Source organism: Oryx dammah, unplaced genomic scaffold (assembly GCF_014754425.2).
Source record: "Oryx dammah isolate SB20612 unplaced genomic scaffold, SCBI_Odam_1.1 HiC_scaffold_5, whole genome shotgun sequence".
Lineage (NCBI taxonomy): Eukaryota > Metazoa > Chordata > Mammalia > Artiodactyla > Bovidae > Oryx > Oryx dammah.
In genome coordinates, this window is record NW_024070189.1 from 91348337 (window position 1) to 91373844 (window position 25508).

General features: G+C 46.3%; 1 protein-coding gene and 1 pseudogene across 1 annotated transcript in view; one reads left to right on the top strand and one right to left on the bottom strand.

Moving 5' to 3' along the window:
- The window catches only part of MLLT1 (MLLT1 super elongation complex subunit), a 64729-nt gene that overhangs the window by 20456 nt on the left and 18765 nt on the right, over positions 1-25508 (bottom strand).
- Positions 231-19784, top strand: LOC120863278 (annotated as a pseudogene).

Genomic DNA, 25508 nt, shown 5'->3' on the forward strand with positions numbered 1-25508 from the left:
CCTTCTCCCCTGACCTGGCCAGCTCCCCTGCAGGAAGAGTGGGTTCCTACCCCAACCACCTACACTAGACTTAGAAATCAGTCCCCTGCCCAAAGTGGACACGTGACCTAATCTGGGATGATGAGATAAGGGAGGTCCACCGAGGAGGGCTTCCCCCAAGGTGAGAAATGACACGGCGAAGAGAATGTCTCAGCGTGTCTCGACATTTCTCCTCTTCCTGACCACCTGAGATGGCACACCTGAAGGCCAGCACCAGCCACGGGATGGGCATGGAGGGAAGTGAGAGCATCGCAGACAGGAGCCCCGGCCCCATGGAGCCGCTTGCCCCTTCCTGGGTGAGGCTGCACTCCTGAGCCTTGACTTTCTCCCCAGCAACATGGGGAGGACGAGCTACAGCCACAGCGCTCACCCAGAAACAAAACCGCGGTCTTCCCAGGAAGAGGCTTGCCGAGGGCACATGGAGACACGGGACCTATAGGCACAGGATCCCCCGGGTGAGGTAAGGCTTCCGGGGGTGCTCCCCAGCTCCACCCACTGCCAAACTTGGCTCCTGAGGCTCAGCCCAGGCCTTCCCCTTGCCTCTGCCCTCTTTGGTGACCCATACCACACACACACGGAGTTGCAGCCTGGCGGTATAGCTACAAGGCTAGTCCAGCTGCTCCCACACACATTCTGCCCCCTCAGCCGGCCCCTCCTCATCCTGTCACCCCCTCCCACTCAGCAGCTTCTACTGCAGCACCCCCCTCCATCCAGCCCTGGCCATCTCCAACCCCCTCCTTTAACACCTGCCAAGGGCTGCCCTCCAACAGCCTCCGAACACTATCCTCGATCGTAGTGTTCATCACAGTCTGCAGGATGCACATCTTGTCTTCTGTCCCCAAGGGGCAGCACTGAGCAAGCACCGGTGTCTGCTGGATGTGCCCACATGCTCATCAGTCCTGCAGAAATGTGTCGGGGGCCTGCCATGTGCCCACAGCACCAGCGGGGCTGAGGAGGGTCTCCACCCTCCTCCCCCGGGACATGGACACTACTCTGTAACACGACCCTGTGCAGCATCCCCCCAGCTGGGAGCTCTTACTGTCCCCATTTCACAGGTGAAGACGCTGAACCAGGGCCAGAGGACATGCCTAGTACCCCAGGGTTGGTCGGCAGTGTGCCAGCACGCACTCCAGGCAGGCAGTGTTCTCTGGAACCCCTGGCTCCTGGAGCGGTTCCCACACCCACACAAACCCAGCAGGGCGACGACGCACTGGCCCAAGCAGCACCCCGGGGCAGTTCCCTGGGATGCCCGAAGGTGAGTAGAGCTAGGGGTGGCGTCTGGGCTGGGCAGAGGCCTCCCCCAGCACCCAGCGTGTGCCCTGCAGTGGACACGGGCCCCAAGGCACACTGATGACCAGAGCTCCCTAGGGACAGGACCTGGGGCCGGAGAAGCTTAGGAATTTCCAAGTGGATGGTGGACCACTTTCAGCCCAGTCACCAGGAAACCAGTCTCCTGAGAAAGCGGAGAGACAGGTAGGACCATGGCGCCTGGGAGCCGGCAGCATATGAGGTGAGGAGAGGCCAAGCTCAAGTTGCACCGGGAGGCAATCCCAGGAGTAACTCCTTTAGTCATTCCCCTGGGAACCCCAGGGCCGGCCCCTAGTGTTCTCAGGCTAGGCCCTGCACTCCCTTAGGTCAGTACCTCTCTCTGGACTCAGCTAACTAAGATATGAAGGCACTGGCCCAACTGGTGCCACCGCCCAAAGTCAGGAGCACGCACACCTGTCCACAGCACTGTCCAGGCAAACAGCCCCCAGCCCTGGGCCAGCTGACCAAAGCTCTGGAGCGGCCCCTGTCTACCACCTCGGACCCCCAGGGCCCACTCCAAGGCTGCCTCCCTGCAGCTGGCAGGGCTGACCTGGAGGACACCCCACCACCCCCCTGCCCACCGCTGCCCTAGGTCGTACAGAAGACTCGTGCAGTGCAGCCTCACCAGCCGAGGAGGACACTTGGTTCCTAAGAACCCTGAGGTGGTTTCCTCTGCCCACGCTGGCCCCAGGGGCCTATTTGACATTCTCATAAGAGGCCCCAGGGTTCCCACATTCGCTGAGCTTAAAGGAAAACCAGGTAAACCCAAATCTGATCAGGGCCCAGCCTACTTGCTGGGCTGTAGTCAGAAATATCCTTACGGGTCTACAGCTTTTGAAAACACTTCGCAAAGGAGAGAAAGGGAGAGAGAGATGGAGAGAAAGAAGATTTAAAGAAGCATTAGACAGCAATCAACAGCAATGAACTGGCTTTATCTGAATCCTGATTTGAACAAATTACTTCAAAACATGTATGTGAGATGATTCGGGCAACTTTGACATTATTGAGTATTTGATATTAAAGCATTATTTATTTACTGATTTCCAGATTTGATGATATCTGTTAGGGTTTTCTGGTTAAGAGTCTTATCTTTTCCAGACACAGAACGCAATCAGAACCTGACTGAGATTCCGCACCCCCGTGTGGAGATGAACCCCGCGCTGCCTGCAGGTGAGCCCTGCTGCCGCTGGGGGCGGTAACCACACGCCGTCCGCAGGTGAGCCCTGCTGCCGCTGGGGGTGGTGCTGTGAGGTCTGCTCCGCTCCCCTCACTGCTTCAGTATGTGTTTGTTGGTTTTCTATATTTAAACGTTTACCTGTCCACGGCTGGTCCCACCCCAAGCTTCCTTGCAGCTCTGCATCTGAGAATCTACCATCTAACCACCACCTGTGTGAGCCGACTCCGTACTGGTACAGGGGACAAGGGCGAAGGCAGGCCCAGGGCCACCTTCATGCCCCAGCCCTCCCCCAGCCCAGGATCTCCTGTGGCAGGTGCATGCCTAACGCTCGGCCTTGTTGCTGGCACTCCTGCCAGCCCTCCCCCAGCCCAGGACCCTCTGTGGCCACAGGTGCACGTTTAACACTCAGCCCCGTCGTCAGCACTCTGCCAGCCCTCGCCAGGAATGGGCAGTTGGTGGGAGGCTTTACATGGCACCTTCTTTCATCCTCCAAGAGCTCTGAGAATTCGTTGCTTTTTTCACAGCCCCTCAGGAGAGGAAACTGAGGGCTGGTGGCATTTGATCATTTGCCAAGGTCACACAGAACCAATGAAGGTGGGCAGACACCGGCTGGGCATCCCGCAGCCTTGGGCGTGTGCAGAGCCCCCTCTTCTGTGCTCCTCTGGGTCGGCCCGCGGGTCCCCGAGCCCAGGCTGACCAGGATGGGGGCTTCCAGGCAGCGGGAGAGAAATGCTGATCACCGGGGAAAGAAAGGGAGGAAAGCAATCCCTGAAATCCCACTGCCAGGTAGGCAAGTGTTTGGGGAGGTCCACAAAGGCAGCTTACAGGATGATGGCGGCCCGGGGCGGGGAGGCCAGGTCCACGACAGCTGCTGTGAGCGAAGGGCTGGCCACGCCGGTGCTCCAGAACCAGCAGGGCCGAGGGCACCAACACAGGAGGGTCCACAGACTCCAAGGTTGAAAGTGCCTCTCTCCCTCCTCCCTGCACCCCCACACTCACACACACACCAAAGTTGTTTCTGGAAGGCTGGTTACAGTAGTTAATTCAAGCAAGTAGGCTGGAGAGAAGACTTCAAACCCTTGCAACCTACATCTATCACCTTTGTGGTCATAATAAGAGGAAAACTTTTAAAGTGTTAAGGAAAGCAGTGCATTGTAGGCTCCAAACCATGGACTTTGGGGTCTGAGGCTGCTCAGATGTCGAAACAGCTCTGCAGCTGCCTTGCTGTGTGACACTGGACCTGCCACTCCACCTCTCAGCCTCAGTGAGAGGAGGGAAAAAACTCCCAGGGTTCTGGGTGCCCAAGGACAGGTGGGAAGAGAGGCTGTGACGCTGGCCAGCACCGTGGTGTGGTGTGGTGTGGCGTGGCAGCCATCAGACTGCCCAGGAGACCAGGAGGTCACCTGACAAGTGAACGTGGGGACCACCAGGGCTGGGCGCAGGGGGCATGGTCACCTGCTGGAAACAAGTGCCCTCGTGCTGGAAGTTAGCTTCGGTTATCTGGAATCCTAACAATCTGACACCAACAGGAGTGGGAAAGGAGCCAGCAACATGAGCACACATGTAAAATGGTAACCTGATGAAGAAATTTAGACAAAAACAGATCAAAAAGAGGAAAGGACGAAGCATGGGGTAAGCCCAAGGGCACTTGGAGCTCAAGGGGACCCAGTCAGGTGTCCTCAGTCTCCTCCCCACCCCCATCTAAGACGCCTCCGCCCTCGGTGGTGTTACTACAAAGAGACCCAAGAGTCATATATGCAAAGATGCGAACAACCTCTCAACCTGGAACTGAGCCAGTCTGACCCCAGGAGAGCACCCGGGCTGATATGGACAAGCCCCTCACCACTGCCTGCACTTTAGGGGGTGACTATGCAGATGACTCAGTGACACCTCTTCTCTGGCTCATTCGTTCTTTGGAGGCATTTCTCTCCTGGCTCCACACCTGCCCTCGAGGAAACACAGATGCTTCTGGGGTCCCAAACAGAGGATGCTACGGGGAAAAACTGAGCACACAGCTGGCTGGCAGTCCCCTGACCTTCCTTGGCCGTCTCACACAACATGCCCTCTGTCCTAGCTCCTCGGTGATCCACCAGCTAGGCCAGGCCTCCTGGATCAACCAGCAAGGTCCTCAATGCAGAGCACAGGCTGCCCACCTCCTGAGCCCAACATGGCCACAGAGAGCCAGGGAGTCAAGGGGCTGTGTGAGGCAGGCGGTCTCCCCACCGGCCCCTGGGGTCGAGGGCCTAATCACTCAAGACTCACTCTCATCTGCCGTCTCAGTTCAAACTGAAGGCAGGTGGGGAATGCTGGACCAGTCACCACCAGCGGCCTGGACACCCACAGCCGCATCCCCTCTGGGGGATGTGAAGGAGGACCTAGGGGCTCAGTACTGCCCACAACAGGCACTGGTCCCCCAGCACAAGCCAGCAGGAATATCAAAAACATGCCTCTGAGGGCTTCCGGCTCAGAAGCTGGCCTCGCTGTTTCATCTTACTTTTAAAAAAAACAAAAAACAAAAAACAAAAACAAAAACCTCTTTCTGAAGAAAACCACGCAAGCTGCCTAATAAAATGTACCAAGACACCCTTTTCTGTGACTTCAGTTAACGGCACTGGAGAGAAGTCATGGAAAGTTAGTGATGGTTAGGGCTCAGTGTCTAAGAATAGCCTGTTGTGGGGGCGGGCTGGAGGGCAGGGAGATGTCTAATATTAGCAGAAAACAACTGGAATAAATGTCTTCGTGTTTTAAGTCTCTGAAAATTGGGCTGTCTCCTGAAGTCAGCATGCACTTTAAACAATTTTTTCCTGTGATTTATTTTTTGGCTGTACTGGGCCCTAACTGCTTTGTGTGGGCTTTTCTCAAGTTGCAATGCCTGGGGGCAGCTCTCCAGTTGTGGTGCGTGGGCTTCCCTTGCTGCGGAGCATGGGCTCTAGGTGTGTAGGCCTCAGCAGTTTTGGTGCGTGGGCTTAGCTGCTCTGAGGCATGTGGGAATCTGGTTCCCTGACCAGGGATCGAACCCATGTCCCCTGCACTGGGAGATGGATTCTTAACCACTGGACTGCCAGGGAAGTCCCCAGCACACACTCTTGATGTGTTTCTCTTTCTCCCCGCCAAGTATGTTGTTGACAGTACATCTCACAGTGAAGGGAGGCAGAGACCAGAGGAAATGGGGTCAAAGTCAACTTCGGGGAAGATTTCACAGCCCAAACAGCCTGGCTAAGGGTTCAACACCCACATGTGCCAAGGTCAGCATTCAATCCCCGACAGACATCGCAGGGCACAGGCAGGGGCCGCAGGGCATAGGCAGGAGCCACCGGCCAATGTGAGATGCAGGAAATGACAGAGCAGGCGTCTCTGAACTTAACCCCTTGTCTCCACCCTATCATTGACTCTCTTCTCCACCCGCTGGTTTCACCAATCACTCCAAACCAAAAACTCAGGACTAAGGGACAACCAGCTTTAATTTGAAAAAAAAAAAAAATTAGATCAGCTCCCCCACACCTGCTCACACCCGAGACCAAGCCCCCAGGAGCCCCTCTCACATGACCCCCAGACACTGACTCTGCTTCCCCAGGACACAGACAGGTACTTCCAGTCTGGCAGCCGCTGAGTTCCTCCCAGGAGGCGCCTCCCAGGAGGCACCGGGTCTGCCCTGTCACGTGACTGTGCTACCGCAGGACAACCTGGGACAGGAACATGAGAGGCACCTTGGTGAGGCCACAAGATCTCACATCCAGAGAGGGAGATGGACCCAGAGGTCACAGGGATCAATGCTTCGCTGAGGGTCTAGAGCACACCCGCCTACCACACACAGACCTAAGTGGCCATTTTTTAAGATTTATTTATTTTAAGCTGTGCTGGGGCTCCGATGCTGCTCATGTGCTTTTTTCTTGTGGTGCAAGGGCTTCTCAATGCAGTGGCTTTACACGTTGCAGCTCTCAGGCTCTACAGCGCAGGCGCAGTAGCTGTGATGCACTGCCTTAGTTGCTCCGCGGCATGGGGTATCTTCCCAGACCAGAGACCGAACCCCTGTCCCTTCAATAGCAGGCAGACTCTTTACCACTGGACCGCCAGGGAAGCCCTCTTGAAAGGCCTCTTACACGGCAAGTGTGATGACTTCAACACAGGCTGGGTGATGTCTCCGAAGCTCCCCAACATGTTCACCCCTCCCTTCTGAAACTGTGTCCCCCACCTTCACCAGGAAGGGCATCTTCCCATCGGCTCTGCCCCACTGACTCCACCACCCACAAGGCTCTCAGCGAGCCTGGCTTCCTAAGGGGAACTTTCCCGCATCCCCCTCTCTCAGCGGGTTCCTGTGACCGGGGCAGAGTAGACCTCGCCACCCTCAGCCCTGCTCATCCAGCGCCTCTTGCCCTGTCGGTCCGGGAGCCCACCACACGTGGGTCTGGATCCACTTTGGTCCTTTCTGTGTCCCAGACTTGTAAATATCTGCTGCATGGGTAAATCAAAGAAAATAAATCAGGGGGCAAAAAAAGAAGAGAAGCAATTTCCCCTCCTCCTAGTAAATAAACTTTTTTAAAACCTCCCAACTGCCAAGAATAAATGACCACGGCGCCCCCTGCCTCTCTGAACAGATGTTTCAGAGCAGGCTGCCAGTGGGTGGGCTGCAAAGACAAGCTCGTGGGTTTTTAGATGCCCTGTGCCAGACCTAGAGCATGACCATAAAAGAGAAAACAACGAGAAACTGGACTATCAAAACGTAAAGCTTTTGTTGGGCAGGATATACTGTTCAGAGAATGAAAAGACAAACCACAGACTTGGAGAAAATACGTATAAATCACATATTGGATGAAGAATTTGTATCCAGAGTACTGTATATAAAGAACTACTCAAACTCGACAGTAAGGAAAAAAAACTAACCCAATTTTTTAAAGAAGGCAAAAATTCTGAACAGTCCATTTCATTTGTCCAAAGAAAATATATGAGTTTAGAATAAATACATGAAAAGATGCTCACAGTCATCAGCCACCCGGGAAATGCAAATTAGAACCTAATGAAGCACCAATTATTATACTTCATGTCCACCAGGATGGCGACAATCAGAGATGGAAGGTGTAGGCCAGGATATGGAGAAACTGGAACCTTGGACGCAGCTGGTAGCAATGTAAAGTGGTTCGGTCCCCATGGAACACGATCTGGCAGCTACTCAAGTTATGGGCTTCCCTAGTGGAGCAGACAATAAAGAATCCACCTATGCAGGATACCTGGGTTGAGAGAAGGGAATTCCTGCCTACAGAATCCCATGGACAGAGGAGCCTGGAGGGCTACAGTCTGTGGGGTCGCAAAGAGTCAGACATGACTGAGCGACTTACACACACACACACAGAGTTTAAAACACACACACACACAGTTAAACACACACACACACAGAGTTAAACACACACACAGAGTTAAACACACACACACACACAGAGTTAAACACACACACACACACAGAGTTAAACACACACACAGGATTAACCGAAAGACCCAGCAATCCCGTCGCAAAGAGTCATACATGACTGAGCGACTTACACACACACACAGTTAAACACACACACAAACAGTTAAAAACAGAATTAACCGAAAGAACCAGCAATCCCATTCTTAGGTACATGCCCAAGAAAAATGAAAGCATACGTGCACAGGAAAGCTTGCATACAAAATAGCTGTCAGGTGGCGACAACCTGGATGCCCATCAACTGACAAACGGCTGCACAATATATGGTCCATTCTGAGTGGACTAAATTCAGCCGTAAGAAGGAACGAAGTGCTGACACGTGCCATGGCGTGGATGAACCTTGAAAACATTACAGTGAGTAAAAGAAGCCAGTCACAAAAGGCCGTAAAGTGTAGGATTCCATTGATATGGAATGTCCAGAGCAGGAAAATCCAGAGACAGAGAGTGGATCAGTGGCTGCCAGGGGCTGGGGGAGGAGTGAATGGCTAGGGACTGCTCATGAGGATGGTTTCTCTTGGGAGCGATGGAAATGTTCTGGAACTAGTGGTGATGGCTACACAGTTCCGACTATACTAAAAACAAATGAGGGGCTGCCCTGACAGTCCAGTGGTTAAGACTCTGCACTTCCACTGTGGGGGGAATGGGTCTGCTCCCTTGTCAGAGAACTAAGATTCCACGTGCCACACGGCATGACCAGAAACAAACAAAAAAATCAGAAAAAAAAAGAAATGTACACGTTAAATGGATGAATTACACTGCACATAAATTAGACCTCAATAAAGCTATTAATGGCTTCCCTGGTGGCTCAGCTGGTAAAGAATCCTCCTGCAATGCAGGAGACCCAGGTTCAATCCCTGGGTTGAGAAGATCCCCTGGAGAAGGGAAGGGCTACCCACTCCAGTATTCTGGCCTGAAGAATTCCATGCAGTGAATAGTCCATAGGCTCACAAAGACTCGGACACAATTAAGCAACTTTCACTTTACTTTTAAAAAAAGCCATGAGAGAGACTACTACACGCTCATTGGAAAGGCAAAGAGACAACTGACGTTACCAAGCGCTGAGCAAGACCGCTCCTCCACTGCTGGTGAGGGTGCCAAGTGGCAACCACAAAGCCGAACACACCTGTGCTGTGTCAGCCTGCAATTGCCCTCCTGGGAATTTCCCCAAGGGGGCTCAAAATTTATGTCCACACAAAAACCTGTCTGCAACTGTTTAGGGCAACTTTGTTCTTAATCACAAGACCTGGAAACAACCCACATGTCCCTCAACCAGCAAATGGATAAACAAATGCAGTATTATCCACACAATAAAGAGAAATGGACTATTCATTCATGTGACGCCATGGATGGATCTTAAGTGCATCTCGCTAAGTGAAAGAAACCAGACACAAAGGGCTACATATTGCATGGGTCTATTTATGTGACATTCTGGAAAAGGCAAAACGCAAGGATGGAAACCAGATGAGCGGTTTTGAGGGACCGAGGGTGGGGGGAGGAGCTGACTTCAAAGGGACAGCAGGAGGGGGTCTGGGGAGGGGGGTCCGTTCTGTGTGGTGACGTCGTGGTGGATACATGACTACCACGTCAAAACCCAGAATGAACTTCACTGAAGACAAACTCAAATGATAATAATCATAACCAGATGGGTGGGGGAAGGGAACCCAAGACAGACACAGACGATGACTAATGAACCTAAGTGTACACAAGTGTGTGACACAATCACACCAACAGCACTGGAGGAAAAAAGAGATGTCACAGAGAACTCTCAACGGATACCGCGGGTGGAAGACAGAACGGCACGCAGACCCCACACTCTTACTTCTCACAGGAATCTCCTTCGAGATTCTCAAACAGCTTTCTAGATATACTAAGGTTAAACAAGCCAGCAACGATACTGCATGGAGGGAGAGCCAGGCGTCTCCCTTCAGAGAAACAAGTTAAAATAAGTAACAGGGTGAGGCGAGGGGGATGCTAGAGTGAACTCGGGCTGCTGGACTGGAGTGGAGGCATTGGTATGAACTGACGTTGATTGCGCAGACAGAGAGATGAGCATAGGTGAGGCAGCCAGTGCACAGGCATACACTTCCCAGATCTGTCAGCTGAGGGACCTAAAAGCACTGATGCCTCAGTAGCAATGAACACATTTTGCTCCCACATCTTCGTTTTGAGATACCTCCTCCAATAATAGGGACCAAGTCCTAGTGCTTAGTCGCTCAGTCATGTCCACCTCTTTACAACCCCGTGGAATGCAGCCTGCCAGGCTCCTCTGTCCATGAGATTTCCCAGACAAGAATACTGGAGTGGGTTTCCCTGATGGCTCCATGGGTTAAGAATGGGCCTGCAGTGTAGGAAACACAGGAGATGCAGATTCAATCAATGGGTTGGGAAGATGCCCTGGAGGAGGAAAAGGGACCAAGGTTCCTTGGAAAAAGGGCTGATTCTAGGGTTGGGGCAGGGAAAAACCAAGATGAGCCAGGAGCATCTTTGTGGTGCCAGAAAGTGAGGAAGCACCCCCAAGACATGGGAAGTTGATGAAAAGGCACAAGGGTCAGCTGGAGGGAGCTTCCACCTGCAGGGGGGCAACAGTCTGAACCACAAACCGAGTAATAACAGACCCGGATTATAACCCATCCCCCACATCCCACAAGCACTCAGGAATCCATACTGACATAAATAAATGGCTGAATAAATCAATGCACGTACAAGGTACAACTACCTTACATAATAATTCCAGCTGATAAATGCAGAAGGAATGAGTGAGATGGGAATCACCATGGAACCCCATTAATGGAGGCTGAAACTAGTGAATGGGACTTGAATAAGAAACAAGGGAGGTTTCCTGGTGGCTCAGTCATAAAGAGTCTGCCTGCCAATGTAGGAGACACGGGTTCCATTCCTGTTCTGGGAAGATCCCACACACTGCAGGGGAACTAAGCTTATGCACCACAACTATTAAGGCCTGTGCTCTGGAGCCTGGGACCTGCAACCACGGAGTCCACATGCTGCAGCTACTGAAATCCACACGCCCTAAAGCCTGTGCTCCACAACAAGAGAAGCCACCGCAATGAGAAACTCATGTACCACAACTAGAGAGTAGGCTCAACTCGCTGCTACGAGAGAAGAAGCCTGGGCAGCAACAAAAACCCAGCACAACCAAAAATAGATAAATAACTTTTTTAAAAAGCAAGTAACCTGCATAGTTTTAAATGCAGGAAGTACTACACCAACGTTAATTGTCTTTGTCCTGATCCTGTGTGGCGGTCTTGTAAGATGTTAACACAAGGGGGAGCTGGGTGTGGGTACACAGGAGCTCTCTGTATGATCTCTGCAACCCTTCTGTGTTCCTAAAGTTTCTAACATTATTTCAGAATTAAAAGTTGAAAACAACAGTCATGACTATGAGCCAGTCCATCCTGGTTGGGTTCTCAAATCTTTACGTATATTTGGAGCAACCTGAATTTGCAAATCTACCTCTTACTCTGACTGTGAATTTTATGGAACCAAAAGACTTACAAAGTCTTTCCGATAAAATCTATTATCCAAACTGAGATGTGGAGTAAGTATAATATCAAACTTCAAAGACACAGTATTTTTAAAAGGGAGGTAAAGTAGCTTGCTGATTTTAAAACACTGATTACACATGCTGAACTGGTGATATTTTGGATATATGATATAGGGCTGAATCAGTTACAGTACTGAAGTTAACGTCACTGATTCTCCACCTCTCTTAATGCACCTACTAAAAGCTTCTACCACATACACGGCTCACATGTTTCACCAAACAGCCAGGACACAAGACAGAATCCACTTGCTGGAACAAGAAGGGCTTCAAGGACCTCAGGCCACTTCAGAGACAAGGAACAGGTAATCGGAGGAGCACTTCAGCAAGACTGTTCCTTTCATTGGTCTTCGGAGACTTTACTTGTCCTGGACATGCTGCCTCGTCCAGGCATGTTCTCCCAGGCCACAAGCAACACTCCTGATCATTTTTCAAAGGAACAACTCAGCCACAGCCACGAGCTGTGGGTCGTAGGCTACCAGCTACAAGCCCCTGGACTGTAGCCCACCAGCTACGACTTTTCTGGGTCAACATGTGACCGGAGGGCAACCGTCTGGAACCCCCTGGATGAGCTCAAGCTCCCAACACATCACACATTCATTCTGTCATAGCAAATTCTGTCAGCATTTTAAAACGGGCACCTGCAACTTCTCTGGTGGATCAGCAGCTAAGACTCCACACTCCCAATGCAGGGGACCTGGATTCCATCCCTAGTCAGGGAACTAGATCCCACATGCCGCAACTAAGAAAGAACTCACACACTACAACTGAAAGGTCCTGTATGCTATGATGAAGATTGATGATCTTTGTGCTGCAACTAAGAGCCAGCACAGCCAAATAAATAAAGATATTAAAAATAAATAAAAAATAAAAACAGCACCTATCCAGGATTCACAAAGAACTCTTATATCTCAACAACAAAAATAAAATGGGCAAAGAACGTGAATAGACACACCTTCAAAGAAGACATACAAATGATCAACAGGCACATGAAAAGACGCTTTGCATCATTAGTCACCAGGGAAATGCAAATCAAAACCACGACGACATGCCACGCGATACACACAAGGACAGAGGTAATTCTAGAAGTTATTAACAGGGAATTCCCCGGTCCAGTGGTTCAGAGAACGCCACTGCAAGGGACATGGGTTCTACCCCTGGTCAGGGAACGAATCAAAGTTATTAAACAAAAACAGGAAATAAGGGTTGGTGAGGATGTAGATAAACTGGAACCCTCAAACACTGCTGGCAGGAATGTAAAATGGTTTAGCCATTGTGGAGAACACTTTGGTGGTGTTTCAAAAAGTTAAATACAGAACACCGTGACCCAGCAACTCCACTCCCAGGTATAAACCTAAATAAACTGAACACTGGTTTTCAAACAAGTACCTGTACACGTGTTCACAGAAATGCTATATCAGAGCAGCAGGTGATTCTCAACAGCCAGCTTGATTCAGAAATAGCCCAAATGTCCTCCAACAGACGAAAGAAGACAAACTGTGGTACAGCCACAATTACTCAGCCATGTATGTATATGTGCTCACTCGTGTCCAACTCTCTGTGACCCCCTAGACTGTATCCCACCAGGCTCCTCTCCATGGGATTTCCCAGGCAAGAATACTAGAGTGGGTAGCCATTTCCTCCTTCAGGGAAACTTTCTGACCCAGGGATCGAACCCACATCTACATTGGCAGGCAGATTCTCTACCACTGAGCCACCAGGGAAACCCATCCAGCCATGAAATGAATGCAATTTTGATGCAGGACAATGTGGGTGAACTCACAGTTAGTTGTACAGCCAGACATGGAAGGTCACATAGAGAACAACTGCTTAGTGGGTATGGGTGAAGTCTTGGAACTAGACGCAGATGGCCGCTGCTCAACACTATGAATGCCACTGACTTGCTCACTTAAAAACGGTTAATTTTATGTTATGTGAATTTCACCTCAATTTTAAAAAAAAAGGTGTGTGGGAGTGGGTGAACTGACACACAGGCTGTACCACCAGCTTTCTTGACAGACAACAGCTGCCCCTCCAGAATCAATTTGGCTCATTCTTTTAGGCACCCGCTCAACAAATATTTATCAAGTACAAGTGTTGTCTTTTTGCCAAAGGCTGGTAGACATACCGAACAAAACTGGCAGGGCCACACCCCAGAGAACTGACCTTCCAGTAGTGGAGTCAGGCACTGGACAAGCAGACCTGTGTTCATTCCGATACTGGGGCAGGGGGAAGGAGAGCACGCCAGGAGAAAAACCAAGGTCAGATCTGAAGGCCAGAGCAGACCCCTGGATTCTCCCACATCATAACAATGTGACCCTGGGCAGGCTCACCATTCAAGCCTTCCATCTTCCCTCCTATGAAATGGGACCATGGAACCGACCCTTCTATGGGACTACATGAGGGTTGGAGGAGCTCTCAGGGAAAATGCCTAACATAGCCATTGGCCTATTATCATCCATACTTTTCCCCAAAGTGTAAAATTATCTGAGGTGCCGCAACATTTTAAGTAATACTGCTCAACATTTATAACATCTCAGTAAGTACAGAAGAACCATATGACAAAACTCAACATCCGTCTGTTATTTAAAAAAAAAAAATTCAACAAACTAGAAATAGAAGACATAAATGAAAAGCCCATAGTAAACATCATACTCAACAGCAAAAGACTGAAAACATTCCTGATCTTAGAGGATGCCCTTAAAGAAAGGATGCCCACTTTCACCACTTTTCTACAACACTTAGGAGGTCACAGCCAGAGCATCAGGCAAGAAAAACAGAGAAAGGAAAGGAGGAAGGAAAACAGAACGAGAAGGGAGGGAGAGGATAGCGGAGGAAGGAAGGAAGAAAGAAAAATTGGAAACAAAGAAGTAAAACTATCTCTGATCACAGATGATATAATATTATATGTAAAATTCCTAGATTACACACACACCCACAAAACTGTTAGAACCAATAAACAAATCAGCCAAGTTATAAGATACAAAATCAACACACAAGAAATCAGCCACAGTTCTATATGCTAACAATGAACAATGTGAAAAGAAAATTAAGAAAACAATTCCACTTAAAATAGCATCAAAAAGAATAAAATACTTAGAGATTAACCAAGGAAGATTTATACAATGAAACTATAAAACACTGCTTAAAGAAATTAAAGACAAATGCAAAGATATCCCATGATCACGAATTCAGAAAAATTCACATTGTTAAAATGTCAATACTGCCTAAAGTGATCGAGGGAGTCAATGCAATCCCTAACAAAATCCCACAACTTTTTTTGTTTTTTTTTTTTTGCAGAAATAGAAAACTCTATCCCCCAAATCACATGAAATCTCAAGGGACTTCAGTGAGTCAAAATAATCTTGAAAAATACTGGGAAAACTTACACTTACTGATTTCAAAACTTACTAGAGAATGGAGAACCCAGAAATAAGCCCACACATTTACGGTAAATAAATCTACCACAAAGGAGGCAAGAATATACAATGGAGAGAAGTCAGTCTCTTCAATGAAGCGATGCTGGGAAAATTAGATAGCTACATGTCAAAGAATGAAATTAGACCGTTCTCTAACACCACATACAAAAATAAATTCAAAACGGATTAAAGACGTAAATGTCAGAGCATCAACCATAAAAGTCCTAGAGGAAAACACAAGCAGAACACTCTTCGACATAAATTGCAGCAATGTTTTTTGATTTGACTCCTAAAACAAAAGAAATAAAAGCAAAAATAAACAAATGGAACCTAATTAAACTTAAAAGCTTTGCACAGCAAAGGAAACCATGAACAAAATGGAAAGACAACCTACTGAATGAGAGAAAATATCTGTAAATGATATGACTGAGGAGTTAACATCCAAAACATATAAACAGCTCTCACAACTCAACATCAGAAAAACAAGTAACTCAATTATAAAATGGACAGAAGACCTGAACAGACATTCTTCCAAAGGGGACCTGCAGATAGCCAACAGGCAGAAGCAAAGACGCTCAGCACATTAATCATTAGAGAAATGCAAATTAAAACCACAATGAGGGGCTTTCCTAGTGGTCCAGTGGTTAAGACTCCACCTTCCAATGCAGGCACACAGGTTAGATCTCTGGTTGGGAAACTAAGATCCCACATGCCATGGAGCACCTAAGCTCACATGCCACAACTAGAGAAACCCTCACGCTGCAACTAGAGAAGCCTGCATACAAAAACTAGAGAAAGCCTGCGTGCCACAACAGAGACCCAGCCCAGCCAAAAAAAAAAAACAGCCCTGCAATGAGATAGCACTTCACACCTGTCAGGATGGATATCATCAAAAAGAACACAAACAATGAACGCTGGTGACTATGTGGATAAAAGGGACCCCTTGTACACTGTTGGTGGGACTGTAAATTGGCACAACCACTGTGGAAAAGAGTATGGCGGTTTCTTAAAAAACTAAAGACAGAACTACTATATGACCCAGCAATTCCACTCCTGGATATATATTAAAAAAAAAAAAAAACGAATTCAAAAAGATACATGCACCCCAATGTTCACAGCAGCACTATTTCCAATTGCCTAGATGTGGAAGTAAGCATCAAGAAATGGATGGGTCAAGAAGATGTGGCGTATAGATGCACACTCACACACACACACACACACACACACACCAGGGACTACACAACTCTGCCATTTGCAGCAATACGGATGGACTTGGGGGACATTACACTAAGTGAAATAAGTCAGACAGAGAAAGACAAACACTGTATGATATCACTCATAGGTGGAATCTGAAAAATAAACCTGTGAACACAACAAAAAGGAAACAGACTCAGAGATACAGAGAACAAACTAGTGGTTACCAGTGGGGAGAGTAAAGAGAGGAGGGGCAAGATAGGGATGGGAGTTAAAGAGGTAGACACCACTGCTATGAAGAGAGATGACACAAAATAGGGAATACAGTCAACATTTTATAATAGCTGCAAATGCAGTGTAACCTGTAAAAACTGTGAATCATTATGCTGTTCACTTGTAACATATAATATTGTCCTTTAGCTACACTTCAATTAAAATTTTTTTTAGAAAAATATTACAAAGCTATGGTAATTGAAACAGTGTGGTGTTAAAGTGCTGGGCATAAAGACAGATATAAAGACCAATGGAATAGACCAGAAAGCCCAGAAATAAACTCTCATATATGTGGTCAAATGATTTTCAACAAGGGCATCAAGACTATTCAATAGGAAAAGGACAAGTCTTCTCAATGAATGGTGCTGGAAAAACTGGATATCCACATGCAAAAGAATGAAGTTCAGTGGGGTGGGATGGAGACTCGAGAGGGAGGGGGTATGGGTATCTTTATGGCTAATTCCCACTGGTATATGGCAGAAATGAACACAACATTGTAAAGTAATTATCCTCCCATTAAAAAAAAAAAATGAAGTTCAACCTTTACCTAAAACCATATCCAAAAATTAACTCAAAATGGACCGAATATCTACATGTAACAGACAAAACTATAGAATTCTTAGACGAAAACACAGGGCAAAAGTTTCACAGTATTGGATTTGATATGATTTCCTTCCATATGGTTCGAAAGAAATCACTATGGTTTTTCCAGTAGTCACGTATGGACGTGAAAGTTGGACCATAAAGAAGGCTGAGCACTAAAGAATTGATGCTTTTGAACTGTGGTGTTAGAGAAGACTCTTGAGAGTCCCTTGGACTGCAAGGAGATCCAACCAGTCAATCCTGAAGGAAATCAATCCTGAATATTCATTGGAAGGACTGATGCTGAAGCTGAAGCTCCAATACTTTGGCCATCTGATGCAAAGAACTGACTCATCAGAAAAGACCCTGATGCTGGGAAAGACTGAAGGCAGGAGGAGAAGGGGAGGACAGAGGATAAGATGGTTGTATGGCACCATCAACTCAATGGACATGAGTTTGAACAAGCTCCAGGAGATGGTGAAGGACAGGGAAGCCTTCAGTGCTGCAGTCCATGGGGTCACAAAGAGTAGGACACAACTAAGTGACTGAACAACAACAAATGATACCTTGGATATGACACCAAAGGTACAGGCAAAAACAGGAAAAATAAACAAACTGGACTTCATGAAAATTAATGCAAAGTACATGACCAACAGAGTGAAAAGGCAATCCACATAATGGAAAAAAATACAAATCATATATATGATAATGGATTACTACCCTAGATATACAGAGAATGCCTAAAAGTCAACAACAAAACAAACAAGGACTTCCCTGATGGTCCAGTGGTTAAGACTTCACACTCCCAACACAGGAGGCACAAGTTCAATCCCTCGTCAGGGAACTAAGATCCCACACGCCATGTGGGGCAGCCAGGAAAAAAAAAAAAAAAAACACTCCAATTCAAAAACAGGCAAACAGCTCAAATAGATATTTTTCCAAAGAAGATATACAGATGCCCAATAAACAGATGGAAAGATGCTCAACATCACCAATCATCAGAGAAAGCAAGTCAGAAGGACAATGAGGGAACTCCCTGGCAGTCCAGTGGCTAGGCCTCAGTGCTTTCACGGCAGAGGGTCCAGGTTTGATCCCTGGTCAGGGAACTAAGATCCTACAAGCTGCATGGCATGGTCAGTAACAAAAACCCACAATGAGATACCACCTCACACTCATTATTAGGGATACTATCAGAAAAAGAGAGAAAGCAACAAGTGTTGACAAGGATGTGGAGAAACTGGAACCCTTGTGTACTGTTGATAAAATGTAAAATGGTGCAGCTGCTATGGAAAACAGCATGGTGGTTCCTCAAAAAATTAAAATAGATTTACTACATAATCCAGCAATTCTACTTCTGGGTGTGTACCCAAAAGAACCGAAAGCCCACAGCACGGTGAATCAACTATACTTCAATTAAAAAGTTAAATTAAAACTTTAAAAAAGAATTGAAAGCAGGGTATCGAAGAGATATTTGTATACTTGTGTTCACAACAGCGTTATTCTCAGTAGCTAAAACATGGAAGCAACCCAAATGTCCAAGATAGATGAGTGGATATGCAAAATGTGCTCCGTCCATACAATGGAATATTGTTCAGGACTAAAAAGGAATGAAACACTGACACACACCACAGAGTGGATGAACCATGAAGTAAGCCAAATACAAAGGACACGTATTGTTACAATTCCACTTACATGAGGTGCCTATGAGAGGCACATTCACAGGCACAGAAAGTAGAACACAGGTAACCAGGGACTGGGGGCAGAAGTTATGATTTAATTGGCAGTTTTATTCGAGATGATTAGAAAGCTCTGGAAACAGCCGTAGTGGCTACAAACCATTATGCTTTTTTTTTTTTTTTTTTACTTTTTTGGATGAAATTTTTATTGTGATAAAATACACATAAAACTTAACATTTTAGACATTTTCAGGTGTACAATTCGGTGGCATGTAGTATATTCCTGATGTTGTGCAACCATCATTACTATCCATTTCCAGAGAGGAGTCCTCATCTCAGACAAAAACTGTGTACTCATTAAAAAATAATTCCCTGGATAAAGAAAATGTGGTACCTATCCACAATGGAATATTACTCAGCCATAAAAAAGAATGAAATAATACCATTTGCAGCAACATGAATGGACCTAGAGAGTAGCATGCTAAATGAAGTAAGTCAGATGGAGAAAGAAATATCATATGACATGTCTTATATGTGGAATCTAAAAAGAGACAATAAAAATGAACTTACAAACAGAGACTCACAGACTTAGAGAAGGACCTTATGGTTGTGGGGGAGGGGAGGGATAGTTAGGGAGTTTGGAATGGACATGTACACACTGCTATATTTAAAATGGATAACCAGCACAGTCCCAAGATGGAGGGCCACCATGAAGAAGGCGGCTGCAGAAGATGTCAATGTCACTTTTGAAGATCAACAAAAGATAAACAAATTTGCACGGAATTCAACTAGAATCACAGAGCTGAAGGAAGAAACAGAAGTAAAAAAGAAACAACTCCAAAATTTAGACGATGCCCGTGAGGACATCATGCTTGCAGATGACGACTGCTTAATGATACCTTATCAGATTGGCGATGTTTTCATTAGTCATTCTCAAGAAGAAACACAAGAAATGTTAGAAGAAGCCAAGAAAAATTTGCAAGATAGAATCCAGAGTGGAATCAATTCAACGGGTGTTAGCAGATTTGAAAGTTCAGTTATATGCAAAATTTGGGAGTAACATAAACCTTGAAGCTGATGAAAGTTAAACATTATAAAATTTTTTAAATTTGTTTAATAAACTTGAAAAAAAAATAGATAACCAACAAGGATCTCCTATATAGCACATGGAACTCTGGTCAATGTTATATGTCAGCCTGGATGGGAAGGGAGTTTGGGGGAGAATGAATACACGTATATGTATGCCTGAGTCACTTTGCTATTCACCTGAAACTATTACAACAAGTGTTAATTGGCTATACTCCAATACAAAATTAAATAATAATAATAATTCCCCAAGTCCCTAGTAACCACTATTCTGCTTTCTGTCTCTGTGAATTCCCCTATTCTAGAAACTTTACACAAGTGGAAAAACACACTATTTGTCCTTTTCTGTCTGGCTTGCTTCACATCATGCCCATTCTTAATGACACTGAATTATACTGTAAGATGGCTTTAGTGATAAATATTATGTTACAGATGGACTTCCCTAGTAGCTCAGCTTGGTAAAGAATCCGCCTGCAATATGGGAGGCCCCGGTTTGATTCTTGGGTTGGGAAGATCTCCTGGAGAAGTGATAGGCTACTCACTCCAGTCTTCTTGGGCTTCTCTGGTGGCTCAGATGGTAAAGAATCTGCCTGCAGTGCAGGAGACCTGGGTTCAATCCCTGGGTTGGGAAGATCCCCTGGAGGAGGGCAAGGCAACCCACTCCAGTATTCTTCTCTGGAAAATCTCCGTGGACAGAGGAGCCTGGTGGGGTACAGTCCCTGGGGTCACAGAGAGTCAGACACAACTTAGTGACTAAGCAGCAGCAGCATGCTACAGATAAACATTATATTACAAACACAAACGACAAACTCAAGCCAAACTACAGCCAAACCAACAGCTTCTATCTATTTCTGCTTTACTGACTGCCAAAGCCTTTGACTGTGTGGATCACAAGAAACTGCGGAAAATTCTGAAAGAGATGGGAATACCAGACCATCTGACCTGCCTCTTGAGAAACCTATATGCAGGTCAGGAAGCAACAGTTAGAACTGGACATGGAACAACAGACTGGTTCCAAATAGGAAAAGGAGTACGTCAAGGCTGTATATTGTCATCCTGCTTATTTAACTTCTATGCAGAGTACATCATGAGAAACGCTGGACTGGAAGAAGCACAAGCTGGAATCAAGATTGCCAGGAGAAATATCAATAACCTCAGATATGCAGATGACACCACCCTTATGGCAGAAAGTGAAGAGGAACTAAAAGCCTCTTGATGAAAGTGAAAGAGGAGAGTGAAAAAGTTGGCTTAAAGCTCAACATTCAGAAAACGAAGATCATGGCATCTGGTCCCATCACTTCATGGCAAATAGATGGGGAAACAGTGGAAACAGTGTCAGACTTTATTTTTTTGGGCTCCAAAATCACTGCAGATAGTGATTGCAGCCATGAAATTAAGATGCTTACTCCTTGGAAGAAAAGTTATGACCAACCTAGATAGCATATTCAAAAGCAGAGACATTACTTTGCCAACTAAGGTCCGTCTAGTCAAGGCTATGGTTTTTCCTGTGGTCATGTATGGATGTCAGAGTTGGACTATGAAGAAAGCTGAGCGCTGAAGAATTGATGCTTTTGAACTGTGGTGTTGGAGAAGACTCTTGAGAGTCCCTTGAACTGCAAGGAGATCCAACCAGTCCATTCTGAAGGAGATCAGCCCTGGGATTTCTCTGGAAGGAATGATGCTGAAGCTGAAACTCCAGTCCTTTGGCCACCTCATGCAAAGAGTTGACTCATTGGAAAAGACTCTGATGCTGGGAGGGACTTGGGGCAGGAGAAGGGGACGACCGAGGATGAGATGGCTGGATGGCATCACTGACTAGATGGACATGAGTCTGAGTGAACTCCGGGAGATGGTGATGGACAGGGAGGCCTGGCGTGCTGCGATTCATGGGGTCACAAAGAGTCAGACACGACTGAGCGACTGAACTGAACTTAAGAGATTAAGTGATTGAGAAGACATGCCATAGACCAAGAAAATATCTGTAAAATCAAAGTTTGACAAAGGAGTGATATCCAGAAACATAGAGAACTCTAACAAACTCAATAATAAGGAAGGAGACATCCCAAATTTTAGAAAATGGTCAGACACTTTGAACAGACACCTCCTCAAAGAAGTTAAAGGCAAATAAGCATATGAAAATATGCTCAATGCCATAAGTCATAAGGGAAAAGTCCAGAACCAGATGGTTTCACTGTTAAACACTACCAAACATTCAAAGAATTAAAACCAATTATAGTCAAACTCTTCCAAAAGCAGAAGAGGAAGGAATACTTCCTTACACATTCTGTGAAGCCAGTACTACCCTCACACCAAAACCAGAAAAAAATACTGCAAGAAAACTACAGATCAATATTCCTTGTGACTATAAAATTGTCAAAATAACAGCACACCAAATGCAACAGCACATTGAAAAAATTATACATATAATTAAGTGGAAATTCATCCCAGGAATGATACTCAATGTGATAAACTACCGTACTAAAATAAAGAGGGAAAATTCACGATTATCTCAACAGAGGTAGGAAAAAGTGCTTGAAAAATGTTATACCCTTTCATGAAAACACTCAGTAAACTGGGAATAAAAAGGGACTTTCTTAATCTGATAAAGGGCATTTATGAAAAATCCACTGCTAACATAATACTTGATTTAAAAAAAAGACTGAACAGTTTCCCTCTAAGTCAGGAAAAAGATAAGAAAGACCATGTTTGACATTACTATTCAACACTGTACTGAAGTCCTGGCCAGAGCAATGAGGCAAGAAAAAGAAAAAAGGTGTTCAAATACTAAAAGGTATCCTGTAACACCAGAAAGCAAAGATGAACTAAGGAGCCTCCTGATGAGAGTGAAGAGGAGAATGAAAAAGCTGGCTTAAAACTCAACATTCAAAACACTAAAATCCTGAAATCCAGTCCCATCACTTCATGGCAAATATAAGGGGGAAAACTGAAAACAGTGACAGATTTTCTTTCCTTGAACTCCAAAATCACTGCAGATAGTGACTGTAGCCATGAAATTAAAAGATGCTTGCTCCTTGGAAGGAAAACTATGACAAACCTAGACAGCACATTAAAAAGCAGAGACATCATTTTGCTGACGAAAGTTCCCATAGTCAAAGCTATGGGTTTTCCAGTAGTCATGTATGGATGTGAAAGTTGGACCATAAAGAAGGCTGAGTGCCAAAGAATTGATGTTTTCAAATGGTGGTGCTGAAGAAGACTCCTGAGAGTCCCTTGGAAAGCAAGGAGATCAAACCAGTCAATCCTAAAAGAAATCAACCCTGAATATACATTGGAAGGACTGACACTAAAGCTAAAGCTCCAATGCTTTGGCCACCAGATGGAAAGAGAGACACACTGGAAAAGAGCCTGATGCTGGGAAAGACTGAAGGCAAAAGTGGCCGCAGAAGATGAGATGGTTAGACAGTATCACTGACTCAATGACATGAATCTGAGCAAACTCAGAGATAGTGAAGGACAGGGAAGCCTGGCATCCAGGGGGTCACAAAGAGTTGGGCAAGACTTAGTGAGTGAACAAATCCAAACTGACAGGAAAAAAAGTGAAACTACCTCCGTTTGCAAATGATATCCTTTATGCAGAATATCCCAAAGAAGCCACGAAGAATTGCTAAAGATAATAAACAGATTCAGTGAAGTTGCAGAGGACAAGATCAACATACACACAAATCAGCTACGTTTCTATATACCAGCAATGAACATCCCAGGAGGAAATTAAGGAAACAATTCCATTTTACAATAGCATACAACAGACTAAAATATCTAGGAAAAAACGTAACCAAGAAAGTAAAATACTTGTACATGAAAACTACAAAACATTTTGGAAAAGAAATTAAAGAAGACCTGTAAATGAAAAGACATCCCCTATCCTTGGACTGGAAGACTTTAATATTGTTAAGATGGCAATGTCTCCAAAGTGTTTACAGATTCAATGTGATCCCTGTCAAAATTTCAGTGGTCTCTTCTGCAAAAATGGGAAAGTCCATTGTCAGATCCATCCATAATGCCAAGAGGCCCACAACAACAAAAACCATATTAAAAAACAAACAAAAACCCCAGCAAAGTTGGAAGACCCACACATTCCGATTTCAAAACTTCTTACATAACTACAGTAATCCAAACAGTATGGTACTAGTATAAAAGTGAAAGTGAAAGTCAGTCATGTCCAACTCTTTGAGGCCCCATGGACTATACAGTCCAAGGAATTCTCCAGGCGAGAATACTGGAGTGGGCAGCCTTTCCCTTCTCCAGGGGGCCTCCCCAACCCAGGGATCAGAGCCAGGTCTCCTGCACTGCAGGCGGACTCTACCAGCTGAGCCACCAGGGAAGCCCTGGTCTGAGGACAAACATAAAGAGCAATGGAACAGAACTGAGTCCAGAGAGAAAGCTAACCATATGCAACCAACTGATTTTTGACAATGACGCTACAGCCACTCCTCGGTGGGGGGAGAACAGTCTCTTCAACAAATGGTGCTCAGACAACTGAACAATCGCATGGAAAAGAATGAAGTTAGACCCTAACTCATCCCACACACAAAAATTAACTCAGAATGTGTCGTCCCCAGCCACTGTTGAACAAGCCACACTTCACCTTCCGATGTACTTCTCATACCAAATGAGTGTCCTTCTCTCGGTGAACCAGTGCCATCTTTCTTTCATTTCTGTACCCCTGCTATCTGAAATGGCCCCAGGCACAGTGCTAAACTACTGTCCAGGGTTCCCAATCTCAAGAGAGCTGTGTGGTGTCTTACAGAGGTTATATGCCTGCCAGACAAGCTTAGTGCCAGCATGAATGATGCTGCTGTGAGTCCACTGTTAACAGTCAACAATGTACAGTGAATAAGGAGCCTTCAAACAGAAGTGCCCAGAAAACAAGGCTATATGTCCCCTCTGCTGACAAAACTGTGACCAGAGGCTCACAGGAACTTAACCTCTAGGACCCTTGCAGCAAAGGTTCAGTTTTCACTAACTCAGTGTTCCTGGTAACTTTATGTAGCTTTCTTGAGGAAGGAGAATTGACTGTATATATGTGGTGGTGGGGGGGGGTAGTCGGGTCTAAACAATGGAATATTATTCAGCCATAAAGAGCAATGAAGCACTGACACACAGCACAACTTGGTGAACCCTGAGAACATGAAGCTCAGTGCAAGAAGCCACACACAAACGGCTGCGTGTTGTGATTCCTTTTGTATGAAATGTCCACAACAGGCCAATCCACAGACACAAAGCAGATCAGAGGCTGCCAGAAGATGAGAGTGGGAGTGGGGAGACAAAACACTGGACACTAGCGAGGCTGCATAATGTCACAGATGCACTACATGCCGCTGAATTGTGCGCTTTACCATGCTCCACTGCACAGGCTGTGAATCCACCTCAGTAAGAATCTTATTTTACAACTATCGTATCGCAGGAAAACATTCGGCCTTTGACCCAGTTCCTGATCTTGGAAACTGCTCAGTTGTGTCTGATTCTTTGTGACCCCATGGACTATACAGACCATGAAATTCTCTAGGTCAGAATACCAGAGTGGGTAGCCTTTCCCTTCTCCAGGGGATCTTCCCAACCCAGGGATCGAACCCAGGTCTCCCGAATTTCAGGCAGATTCTTTACCTGATCTTGGAATCTCCTGAGTGATGGGGTGACAGAAGCGTCCTATGCTCTAACGAGGTAGCTCCAGGTGGGCCCCTAGGTGGCTTAGGATGGGGCTGGTCCCCAGAAA